At 31.2% G+C, this 14,341-nt stretch overlaps 1 pseudogene; it reads right to left on the bottom strand.

Moving 5' to 3' along the window:
• Window positions 1-527: 527 nt before the first annotated feature.
• Window positions 528-13,782, bottom strand: LOC113752260 (annotated as a pseudogene).
• Window positions 13,783-14,341: the final 559 nt, after the last annotated feature.

The raw sequence follows: 14,341 nt of genomic DNA, 5'->3' as shown, positions 1-14,341 counted from the left end.
CTGAAAAAAAAAGGAAGAAGAAGAAGGAAGCAAATTGATTGATTTACTACTGATATATAGTGTGGTGTTCTAGATTACTTGTCTTATTATAGTAAAAAAAGAAACTCAATAAACTAATTTTAATAATCAGATAGATCATTATTTTGATCATCGAACTTACCTCAAAAGTCCACAATAAGGCAAATGAAGAGGAATATTGAATTACTTTTCTTTACTTTGGTTGCAAATGTTGAATTTTTACTTTGGCATGGTTTGCACCGTAACTTTGTTAATGTGTTCGAGTTAAATCCAATAATTGACAATTCCAACGACAAATGGATGAAAAGATCACATAGTTAACATAGTCATGAATTTAGGGACTGCCCATCTTAAAAGACTTCTCAATGTGGGGAGGAGTAGCAATTGCCATAACCAATTAGCTAGTGAAAGCAACTTAGTTAAATTAAGCCATCAGGTTATCCAATTATTGCCATCTTTAAATCAACAGCACACTTTTAAAATAAATTTCTTCAACATATTCTATTTTTTTATGAAGTGTAAATGAAACTCAAGTGACTAACAGCTGAAGTAAAGCCTCCATCAATCACAAGATTGTGGCCTGTTATGAATCCAGATTCATCACTAGCCAAAAACAACACTGCTTTTGCAACATCTTCAAATTTACCACCTCTTCCTTTCAGAAGACTTGCCCTTTCACCTACAATCTGAGTAACATCTTCAGGCTTAATATCATCCTTCCCAAGCCATACCCTGTAGGCATCCAACAGCATTTCAGAAGGGATCCCATGAGGCGGAATGCAGTTTTCGCGAATCCGATGCATTCCCAGCTCACAAGCAGTGGTTTTTGCCAGTCCAAGAATTGCATTTTTGATGCTGTATAGAGATGTGAAGCTAGACCTCCCAGAATGGCTGCTGAGCTTGATGAACAGATAATGCTGCCTCCATTTTTCCCCGCGATCATCGCCCTCGAAGCATGCTTGATTCCATGGATGATGCCATACAGATTGATGGAGAGGACGGCTTTAACATCTTCCATGTCGAGATCAGAGATGCTTCCTCCAGGGCCGCCAATTCCAGCATTGTTGAACATGATGTCTAGTTCGCCTTTCCATGCTAAGGGGAATTCTACGGCTGCTTCGACATCTTTTTTCCTTTGAAACATCACAATGTATGTAGCGCCCTCCAATTGAAGTAGCTAAGTGTGATCGTAGTTCATCTAGTATATCAGCAATGACAACATAAGCTCCATTCTTGGCAAATAACTCTGCTGTGGCTCCTCCAATTCCTCTTGCACCACCGGTTATGATTGCAACTTTTCCCTCAAGCCTAGACCTCAAGCCTAGACCATCCAAAAAAATGGGTAGGGCAATTAATTAATAACTAAGAAATATTACTAGGAAGATAAACTGTATTTAATTAACCTGTTTGAGGATGAAACTTGTCGATCAGACATGTTAGAATCCATTTCCTGATGAAGAATGTCAAGAAAGTGTTGAAAAAAACATATTATGTATTTATATAGGGCCTAATATGATATCTAAACAACTAGGGCAGATAAAGAAAAGTCGTGACACGATTAATTTGTTTAAGAACTATTTTCCCTCTTCACAACTTTCAAATGCACAACTAAATTCTACCTAAATTAATCTGTCTCCTAAAATGGAGTTTAAAATTCTAGACTGGAGATGTTTCCTCAATGTACACAGGAGAACGGCAAAGAATGCCTTCCATCTTCGTCAATTTTGAAGGCTAAATTGAAGGGAATTTGCCGCAAAGGCCAACTTTTAGCCTTAACCATTTGAGAAACGAAACTCCAATGAGAATCAAGAAAGATCCCTTTTCAGTTTAAAAAAATCGGTTATTCCTTCTTTAAAAAAAAAAATCAGACATTCCTAAAATTGTTTTTTAATGAGTATTAGCAAATTCCCACTTTTTTTTTCCCTAATATTTCATAATCATGTTCTTCACCATCAGAGTTCACAAATACCTCTTTCCTTGTGTTTCCAACTTTGAGATTCTTTTAGTATCTGGGCTGAAAAAGCTTGGTTTTTATCTTCCAAAAATTAGATAATATCTTTGAGGGTGTGCTTTCAAAATAAACCGGATTAAAGATATGGCAATGGTATTAGCATTATAAAATTGTAAATTTTTAAATAAATGGTTGTTGCCTTTCTGATAATTAAATCTGAAGTGTATATCACGTAGCAAATTTTTGAGACCATAATCAAACTAAGCAATCTTTATCTGTTTTCATGGGCTCCATTCAACAAATACAATTAACTTTTTACTTTATATAATACAAAGCCGAAACAGTTGACCCCCTTCCCCCCCTTCTTGTGGACAAGTTTTTCATAGTCTTTGTGATATTTTTTTTTTCAATAGTCTTTGGAACAAACCCACAAGTTTTCTCATTCTCCAGGTCACTCGGATTAGATAAAAATGGGATTCTGATTGGGAAAGACTTTCATGTTGTTCCCTGCACAATTCCAACAATTGCTGGCCAAAAACAGCTCTTCCAACTCATCAAAAAATTTTAGCTACTCCAAAATTAATCCAGCTAAAGTAAATTACACCCAGAACATTTGATTGCACCCAAGATAGAGCAAAAGAAGCAAATAAGTAATATTTCTGCTATTAAGAAATAAAATACCACGCAGCACCTCCAAATATTAGATGATATGCACATGAAAAATTCCTGCAATGGGTGGGTATATTCGGTATACTAATTTATCTATTGGAAAATCATAAAAGGCTCAAAAAATGTAATTGTCCTTTCATAATTGAAAGAGACACAATTTAATTTACGCCAAACAAGAATTACACTTCGAGGGGTTGTTTGTCTGTTTTCGTGAGCACAGGGGGTAAATTGTAATTAACTTTTGATTAGAGGCAGACAAAGATGTGTTTAAGCCTTTTCTGAAAAGATAAATACGAAACTAATGCCTTGACCAAAGAAAAATTATTGACTGGGTGGCGACAGGCCACATCTATCTTAATTGAACTTTGACAAATTTTTCTCACACAAACACACACACCACATGCAATATTAAGTGGGATGTCGTGTATTAGTTTTTTAATGTGATATATGTGAACTAAACAGGTCAATAGATAGAAAGATGAATCAATGGTTAAGAAACATGGTTAAGAAATAATCAAGAAAAATTCCAAATAATATAAAAAAAATCAAAGATTAAATGTCAATTGCAAACTTGTTGAAGGCAGCCTGGATCATTTATCAGACTTTCTTGTTTGAATTGCCTACATGGACATGTTTTGTATGACGCAGATAGGGAATAAATTTTTGAGTAAATTTTACATGCACTGTTACTGTATACACTATCACGATTGAATGAATAATATATCAAATTTAAATTTTGCACATATATCATACACTAATGATGATAGTATATACACGAACGAACAGTATATATGAGATTAATCCTAAATTTTTTTACCTTTGGTGCCCAGAAGAAAATGTTGTGATTTATGGCATTATAGTACATGCAATCATACGTATAACCCGGAGGTCAGCATATGGAAGAAATGTTGTCAGCAGAAACTGCCGTTGTTTTTACCTTATGGAAATTAACCTTTATCAATGAGGCAATTTTGCTTTTTCGGTGCAGTAATAATAATGATATTTACTCATTTAACTGATTAAAGAAATTATGTTTTTCAACTAGGTGCACACTTGACTGTTTCACAATTTGTATCTTGCCAATTTTTGTATTTCTTTTCTTTTAAATTCAAAAAAACGACGACAAGTTTCCCAGTACGAGCAAATGGTGTAAAATAACATGTGGATAAATATAAAAAAAAAATAAAAAATTGACAGTTCCAATGTCAGGTGAAAATTCACATAAATAGTTCCCGTTTAGTGATACGTTAACCCTTCTCCATCCCTAACTATCAGGCAAATAAATTCTAATCCCTCATTTGGTGTGCAGGAATACCCAAAATTGAGAGGCCTTTCCACCTAAAATACATTTCCATCCAGAATGGTACGAAAAAAAATTTATTATTCCAGGATTTGATAGACAAGGCACAATGGAATGTATTTTCAGTTTTCAATGTTTAGTATAATTAATATTTAGATGTCGGAATGGAATATACTAAATACAAATTTGACTTAATTACCCTATATTAGTTTATAGGACGTAATATATCTTATTACCTTTTGTTTTATTTGTTCTATAACAGTATTTGTCTATTTACGTGAAATTTTGATATTTTAACTTCAAAATGAATGAGGATTGATATCAAAATTCTTCATTGTGATACTTGATTTATTCTAATATATAGATTTAAAATTTAAAATTTTGCATTTATTAGCAATATGATTAGCAATGTAAAATATAAATTAAATGAAGTCAAATAATTATATTTTATTACAATCTATTTTCAATTTTGATGAGATTCAAAAAAATTTCTTACACAATTATTCAAAAGTCAAAAAATTGTATCTTAAACCATTTGTTTCTTAATACAAAAGAAAATGTTATATTAATTATTATGAAAATTTGCATTTAAAATACTAATTGAGCTTACAAATAGCCTAAGATATTACGATGCAGTATAAAGATTTATAAGGATAAATTTGACATCCTACTTTTTAGGCATTCTAGGACGAAGGTGAAAAAGACTTTTCCTAAATTTTTTGAGGGATGGAATTCCAAAAAAAAAAGTTGGAATGATTATTTTACGGGAAAAGGGTTTTTTTACTTAAATGAACCATATCAAACGTTGGAATGAAATTGATAAGTTGAAAAAGCCCTTTTCTTTTCAGGCCATTCCAACGTATCAAACAAGGCATAAAAGTCATTATTCCCTGACTACTGACCCGACCCAAGTGACTGTTTAGTGATGCATATCCATGCTTAGTTGCTGCTCACTAGTAAATGCCAATCCAGATTTCCAGCAGCCTCAGTGATCATAAAAAAAATTATGGATGATTAAATTTCTAAATTTGCTAATACAAACGCCATTAGACTGTGATGTGAGTGGATTAATTTGCTCCATCCTTTATATATTTTGCATGTCAAAGTTGACGAAATCCTAGAGATGCATATGACCCACAATTAATTAATACCCCAAAAGTTAAACAATAAGTAATCAATCTAATTCCATGCAATGTTCATAGACAGTGGTACCTTTCAATCACACGTCTCACCTAATTCTCAACCGAGCTCTAAGAGTCAAGAATTGTGGACCCATTTTAATCAATGATTGTTCATTCCTAGAACTAGAATGATGACATGTATGTGAATATCTATAATAATCTATCCATTAGTCTTTGAATTCAGGCCACACCAATAATTTTATTGAAAGATACAGAAGCTTTTAATTTTGCACTTTTCTTTTTTGGCCGATAGCATTAAATTACACTTTGAAAATGATATGTTTACACTAGAGGTGGCAAATCAACCCACTTAAATAAATTTACCCATACCCGCCCATGAATAGATGGGTATGGGTATTTTAAATTTTTGTATATGGGTATATATGGGTTACCCAATAATACCCATTTAATAAATGGGTATTATTGGGTAACCCATCAAACCCAATTAACCCATTTAAAATTCTCTTCCCCTAAATCTCTTCTTTTTCCCCACCCATTTTTTTTTCAAATTTTTCATTTTGTCATGATGTTAACTACTTTTGTTTCATTATTATTATTATTTGTTGGTTTTATTTTATCATTTTGTTTTCTCTTAGTTTGTTAACTTGCTCATTTTTCGGCATTACCAATTTATGATAAATTTGAGCATCTTTTCTTATCTTTCTAAAATAAAATTTTAAATTTATATATGGAAAAAATGTTAGGGGTTAAAAATTTTTAGATTAACTTTTGTAGTACTTAGTTCAAAATTTTATACTCTTATTATTCAATTATTAAATAATATGTAATTTTGTGAAATAGAGTATAAATGAAAAAAATTTGGTAATTAAGCTTATTGAACATTATAAGTAAATATTTAAAACTAATGATGGGTACAAAGAGCGGTATAAATTGATAACTTAGTTTGCAAAAATGAATTTAAATGAATTTACAAAAAATTAAAATAAATGGGTTATAAATGGGTAATTGGGTTACTCAATTCATTTTTTGACTTACCCATTTATACTCATCTAATTAAATAGGTATAAATGGGTTGACTCACTTATACCCATTACCCATTTTACCCAACCCAAATCAGCCCAAGTCACCCATTTTGACACCTCTAGTTTACACCCATCGGGAACCAATTTTATTTTCTTTTTCCTTAGGTCATATATTTTTGAACTCCTTTTTTTTCTGGCTCAGAAGCAGCATAATTAATAAATCTCAATTATAAAATAATTTGGCTGCTAGAGTTGTAGGCTTAACATGTGAAAAAGAATAAAAGATTTTCCGTGTTCATTAGGCACTTATTAGTACACTTTATATACATTAAAATTACATTGTCTGCCCTTGCACATGAACACTCTCCGTATTTAATTTCAAATTTTCACAACAAAAAAAAAAAACTAACACGTGACATTTTTTCTAAAAAAAAAAAAAAATTGATTCTTGTTCGACAAATTCATTAACAAAAACTACATTAGTATGTTAGCATAATCAAGATGTAGAAAAATATTTCATCCCATATTGCTTCTATACATGAAAATAATAGGCTTCACCATCCAAAAAAATCCATTGTTTTTTATTATTATTATCATTATTTTTAATGTATTCATGAATATAAAATCGAAGCAATCCGGTTGTCTTCACAGGCGTATATTCACGTCGGCACCTACGCAACAAATACTGAGGGTAAAGGAACTTTAGAAGTAGATAAAAAGAAGAGCTGAAAGTCAATCCACGTGTACAATTAACTAACAAATCGTCACCCAATTTCACTCGTGCGTGCATGTACTTACTTCGCCATATATGAATGTGTGAGACTTTCTTGTCGACATAAAAGTCATGATGTACGGTTATATGAAATGTTTAATATCAAAACAAAAAGTTATTTTTGAAACGAAAACGACACACGACTTATACAACGGATACAAATTAAATGATGACTCACTTCATTAATTTTAAATTTTTCAATGTTTGTATCTATCGTTTAAATATATTGTGATTTTTAATTTGTTTTTATATCTATCAGTTTTTATATCTATCATTTAGACACGTGATTTCATTGATTTCAATGATTTTTCATAGGTGGATTCTTTTTAAGATATAGAAAACCAAAAAATAAAGGGGCGATAAAAAAATACAAAGTAATTCTTTTTTCAAATGAGAGTAGGTTTGCTTCCATAGTGTCCACAAAGAATCCAATATGCTTTGCATGATGGAAATAAGAAAAAGGGTTATTGCAAGATACACCTTAAACTAATGTTAATTTGAACTTCTTTAGAAGTTGTCATTAATTTTGACTTTGATCCCAAAACTATTAATTTTTGCACTTCAGTGCCTTATACTGCTATTATTATTTTGTGGCACACTATGCAAGTTAGCATTTGAAGTATTGCAAATTTTGTGTCAAGATTGAAGATTTAGAGAGAATGGGAAGGAAATTAGAGCGAATAAACCCCAAGAGCAGTTACATATAAGTTTATGAAAAACTTAATTTCAAATTTCTCAATCAACAAAGACAACAAAGAAGAGAAAAAAAATAATTAATTAATATAGCTGGTTCGAATTATTTACAGTTTCATGATCCTTTCTGTCTCCTTTCCTCCTACCAGCTGATTTCGGGAATAATGATAGTTTGTCTTTTTAATTCTACGAATGCTAATATTTCCTGATTTTTTTTTCTCAAGGAGTGCTCTTTCCATTTTTGGTGTTTAAGATGAAGATAGAGAGGGATACAAGACTAGTAAGAATCAAACTTTTGAAAAAAAAAAACAAAAAGAACTTGAGATTTAAGAGGTAGGATGGGATTTAAGTAGTGGGGAGAGATAAAAGAAATTAGAACTCAAGACATCTAAATTTTAGAACCTCAATCTCATTACCGTATCAAAACCTTCTCAGCAAACTTTTATATTGACAAAAGAAATGGCTACTACTCGATTATTCAGACAACAAAAGTGTAATTTATTGTTTGATAACCCAATTCAGTACTTAAATTTAATTGATTTAAATCTTAATATATTTAGATATGTTTGATAACAAACAATAAAACGTCTTAATGAAATGGCTCTGAATTACTTAGGCAAAACCTATTCAAAACAATAAGTGAGAGACTATTCATTTATCATTCAATGCAAAATATGCTCAAATGTTAAAATTTCAGTACTTAATAATTTAATAGATTCAAATTTCAGATCTTTAGATTTTAGATGTCAGGTTTTAGATTTCAGTTTTATCAAACACACAAACAAGATATTAACGAGTAATAAAGTCTCTTTTTAATCTCCTAATGCATAGTTTCCTTTTAACAGGTCAAGTCAAATCTGAAAAGGTGACAATAATCAGATACTCCAATATAGCAATTTTATATGAAATTTAGCAGCAATTCGTTTACACATTTCTGTTTATTAACATACGCAATCGTAGGAAGACCAAATTGCAGACCTTACGCGCAATAATGAATTGGGAGAGATGAATTATACTTTTCTTCATTTCTTCGCGTATTTCAACTAAAATTAATTTGGCATACTATTCTTTTTGGACATCTTCAATTGTTCTTATCGGTTTATAGATTAAAGCTTATTTTTCAGTCTATTCTCCGTACTTTTCTACCCATATTTTACAGTAATATTGAGATTCGGAATTTAAAACAATTTCAGATTATATTTTTCCTGATAAAGTTTTTTTCTGTAATGTTCCCTAAGGGCATGAGACAGCACATTAAAAAAATTTTATGGATCCACTTAGGAAATTTTAGAATTTCATTTCAAGAAAAATCTACCAACAAAATGACATCAGACCACTTCTTATCCTCAAAATAGAAAAACCCTTTTATTATAATTATGAATTATAGGCGGACAGGTTGTAGGAGCCACTTTACAGTAATAGCCACGTTTTTCAATAGACCACACAACCTTTTTACTGTCCTTTCCTTAAAACACACACAAATTAATATATATGTCCTTTCCTTAAATATATATATATATATTTATATATGTATATTTGTTTTGTACCACCATTTTTTTCAAATTAATGTTGTACCTCTATTTTGTACCATGGCGTATAATTTCTCCTACTACAATTTAGATGATTTGATCCCCTTCTTTCTCACTACGTCTTAAATTTCATCCTCTCCTACTGGAAAATTTTTTTAAACAAATTTAGATGATTTGACCTACATGATTCAACGCCTTCGTGAGAAAATATTTTGGCCTAAACCTCTGTACCATATGAAATTTTTTTAAATGAAAATTTTTAAATCTAAAATTTTTTATTTATAATTTCTTTCACCTTACTACCTAACCTAATCCTCTCTAATACCATATGAACTCACCATTTTAGATTTAGGCATTAGTTTCTATTTTTTTTCTCCAAATCCTAGGAGCCTCTATACGCATAAAAAAAGTATTGCAATTTTTCACAATCAAATTTTACATGTTCAATGAAATGTTTTTGTATCATATACTTACTTTATACTACACTTGCGTTTGAGTAGTTGTTTTTGTGACAGATTTAGAACAATTTTTTATTGTTTTACCTTTTGATAAATGTATTTTGTAAGATGAAAACATAATTGAATTTCTCTTTTTCTTTTCTGAAAACAGATTGCTTCAAAAACACTCCATTCTCTAACTATTTCAACTGTGAACTATATGATGATTTTTGTCTTACATGTTGTCTTTTTTTCATATAGAATGGGAATGCAAATCGAGATGGTCATTATCAAACAGTCTTGTAACAAATAGACTTTTTTAGGTAGTTTACCAGTATACCATAGGATCCCCACTCTGTCACACAGTAAAATCGTTATTTGGCAAGACAGCATATTGTGGACCATGTAAATTAGCTCAATAAATTACTCTTTTTTTTTTCTGACGGAATGGGTGTCCAGGTCAATTCTTACGAGATCCGACTAATTCCACTCCGACTCGGGAGAAGAGGCCCCTTCCTCCCGAACACGGTAACCGCTGGAACTCGATCCCTAGTGGGGGAGTTGGACAACGACTTCCAAGGGGCTGTCGTGACCAAACGAGTTGCCGAGGAGGGGCTAGCTCAATAAATTACTCAACTTCCAGTTACTTCAATTATTAGTTGTTACATATCTATATAAGATATAAAGTGAAATTTCATAGTCCTAAACAATAAGAAGTATTGAAAATGTTGTACCATGTCAGATTTTATCTGGCAATGTTAATTCACATTCATCTTTTTAATTGTCCTTAGCCTCAGGTAATACAATTTGGATGGTAAGTGTGTGCATACATGGCAAATTAAGTGTATATCAAGTATACAAAACAAGTTCTCGCTTATCAATAGTTAAAAATTTTCCATAATATATAGCAAAATTAATGGTAATCTCACATGCCTCTAGATTGTCTGCATCATAATTACCTTCACAATTTTCCACATAAAACCCCTTAGCATTTGGTGCTTTTGGCACTTTCTCTCCCAATAGGAACTTTGTTGTACTCTGTCATCTCTATTGAGGATTTTTTTTTTTTTTTTTGGAAAATCAAAGAACTAAGTTCCAACATTCACTTCTTTTAAAAAAAAAAAAAATTCTAACCACGTTAAGTAAGTTTGACACTTTTCTATTATTAGAATTATTCCTCCTCAAATTGACATCAATAAGCGGAGGTGAGATACAAATGTGTTAAAATATCTCACTTACGTATCATGTGGAAATTTGAGAATTTGACAATTTTTTTGTTAAAATTACATGGTATTCTTTTATGGTAATTATTTTTTGATTATTTTGCATGAAATGATTTTATTTTAAATTTTATAATAGGTTCCAAGAGCATGTAATTTTTTTTAAGTGGTTGGATCCCATTCCTAAGAATAGTCTCTCGCAATAAAAAAGAATTGGATATTCTTTTCAAGTATTTTTACTTCTACTTTTTACTTTTAGGTCATTAATGTCTTTTTACTAAATTGTTAGTATTAACCATTAGTCACGGGAAAACAAGCAATAAAAAATATAAGCAAATATGATGTAATGATTATGTAAACAAATATATTTTAGTAAATAATCTCCTGTCCACACACACTCAATGTTAGAGGGCAAAGTGCAAATAAAATCAAATGTTAGGAGATTTGCTTTTAACCCCTGTTTGTATGTCCTTTTAAAAAAGAGGGAAGCACTGAGAAACGAATGTGTTTGGATAGTAAAATTATCTTAAATATTATTTTATTTACATTATAAATATATGATTAATTTTTCATATACTGACAATATATACACTTTCACCATTTGATGCATGATACATAATCTAAATTTAAATTTGAAATTCAAATTTTACATATGTGTCGTGCATTCAACCGTAATAATGTATAAATTGTCAGTATATATAATGTTTAATCTTAATAATATAAAAAGTTGAATTAGAATTATATTTAAGAGTAAATTTTATATACACTGACAGTGTATACACTATCACAGTTTGATTCATAATATATGTGCAAAAGTTGAATATAAAATTTAAATTTTACATATTTACCATTCATCCAATATTGATAATATGTAAAAAAAAAATTAATCCTATTATTAATCACCTTTTTAATATAAATACATCACATCAATTATAAAAAATATTACACTAATTATTTTAAATAATCTTCTATCGAAAAACACGAACCAATCGTGCAAAAGACTAGTTGTAAGTACTGATCCGTGAAAGCGCCAACAATTCATTCAAATCAATGTGGATTTTCGGACAGATCTATTCCCTTCTTTTTCACTCACCTCGAGGATTAAGCTCTCTGCATACGCCAAAAATATACCGGCGGCCTCGATGGCCCTATTGCCCGGCCCCTCTCTACCTTCTCAATTACTATTAATTAGCTGGCTACGCTACCATGTGACCAAACTCCTCTTTTTCTTCTTTTGACTGACCATTCCTGAGCGACTAAAATTTTTAGTAGTACTTGTTAAAGAGAAATTTCATGTTTTAATATTTATTTTTTATAAGAGAAGTTCTTCAAATTACTGAAGCTTCTAATTTTAGACCCTTTCTTTTTCTGAGAAAATTATAATTATTTTCAGACACAAAAATAATATAACAAAAATGTCAAAGTGTTGAAATTTATATAGTATTATGTCCTTGCTTAGGCCTATTTTTAGTGGATGAGAGGGTTGGCCATTCGACACCCAAAATTTGCCATCTATTGCAGTTCATCATAAATAATTTATATAAAATTTTAACTGAAATATAAAAATAGTTATCTAGTATATTTTGGCATTTTGAAAATCAAGGGCTAGTGGTCGAATTTTTGGCACAATATTCTTGTTGGCCAAATCTGGCTTATAAAGGCTCCAATTGACATTTGTTTGATTTTGAGAAGTTTGTTAAGAATTCCTAGTTGTTTTATTGGTAAAATTTCCAACATTATAGGGAAATTTTGGTGAGACCTCAGCTCCTTGCTTGCATTCCGACTACACGTAGAAATTAATTTATACATTTCATTTCAGTTCGATAAGCTTTTCTTTTCAATTTTTTTAATTCAAAAAACTAAATAGCCTATCATCTCGACATTGGTAAAATCAAGTAAGCTAGTTGTACTACTCGCGAGCTTTTCTTATCACTGAACAAAAAATAATAACTGATAAACGTATTGAAATTATATGTTGAATTGTATCAATTGCTCTTCAAAAACATAATCCATTATAATCCAATCCTCGAAAATTGGTCAATCTCACAAGCTCTTTCACAAAAGGTAGCAAATGAAACTTTTCTGTAAACTATTCTAATTAAGTCGAATATTTTCATGCTTTCGCTTCCTTTAATATTTCCACAACATTTGGAATACTCCATCCTAAATTTGGCTTGATATATTGTTCAAGGGATCCAAAGCAATCTCTACACAAGTCCAAATCAAGTTAGGGTTTGGTTCCTTTTTTTTTCCTGCCAAATTTACTTCTACTATACCTACAAATAAGTTTAGTGCATAGAGCTGATGGTAGTACCCAGTTGGGGGAGTAACTCTGCGAAGGTTTGAATCTCGCATCTCGGGTAAAGCGGTCGGTGAAAAAGTTGGGCAGCTTCTTCCGATCCACAGAAAATTAGTTGGGTCATTAGGTATTACCAGTCCGAAGATCCAGATAACTCTGTGTTGAAAAAATAAATAAAAAAATAAAGATAACTCTGCAAATAAAGGTAACTCTGAAAATTACTACTAAAGAAGGTGAAAAAGAAAAGTGGGATAAGCACGTGACAGAGTGCAAAGAGTTTAATTCCTTTTGTCTCTGATGATCAGTACACTACTGATCATCATCATCATGATCCATTAACATCAAGCAATGCAGTTCAGTGATGCAGGCTCATGAGCCTGAGAACACGCACACAAACTATTGGTCTGAGTGATGCCAATGGTGTAGAAGTAGCTGCACAGCTAAGATAATATGAGGATGCTTCGCAGGTTATCGTTTCCCGCTCTGTCCTGCCCCACAAAAGACAAGCATTCAGGTAATAAAGAGACTCTGTGGTTTGGACTTTCTACAAGGGGGAAAGACTATTTGCCATTTTCTGTGTGTTTTCTCTCTCATGTCTCATGTCTGTCTCCCTCTCTGTAGTCTGTTCCCCCATTGAATCATTCCATTCTGCAGGAATTTCCATCATTCCCTCTGCCACCATCTTAAATGTTCCTGCCTCCCCAGTGCCAATCCCAAAACACTGCTGCATTGTGTCCCCCAAAACCACCCTAAAAAAAAATTGCCACTAGACAAATTCAATTCTTGATTTGTTATGGATGTGTATTTTTTTTGGAGAATTTTTGGAGAAATATTTACTTTGTTTGGATTGTATTTTTCTAGACTTTTTATAGAAAAAGATAGTAGTAATTTGATATATATGAAATAAAAAAGTGATTGAAAAATATATCAACAGAAAGCATAGCAATTTTTCTTTGGAAAAAGGCAGTCCAAACACACTCAATGAAAAAATTCTTTTAGAATGTAATGTATGTAAAATGAAAAATGAAAACGTAGCATTGTCATATTCTTTTAGAATGTAATGTATATAAAATAAAAAAATGATTAAAATTGTGTAAAGAAACATTTATGAAAAAAGTACAAAATTTGCTTCAGAAAACTGCAATTCAAACATGGCCACAAGAGCTTTTTTGTCACAGCCATAGCCAATTTTTTTTTTTTTTTTAAATGGCAGTCCTTTTGGTCGTGTTTTTCAAAAGGATTTTAAATTGTATAATTTTGTATGATGTAATGTATGTGATATAAGAAAG

Source organism: Coffea eugenioides, chromosome 11 (assembly GCF_003713205.1).
Source record: "Coffea eugenioides isolate CCC68of chromosome 11, Ceug_1.0, whole genome shotgun sequence".
In the NCBI taxonomy this organism is placed as follows: Eukaryota; Viridiplantae; Streptophyta; class Magnoliopsida; order Gentianales; family Rubiaceae; genus Coffea; species Coffea eugenioides.
This window is presented reverse-complemented; position numbering and strand designations above follow the sequence as displayed.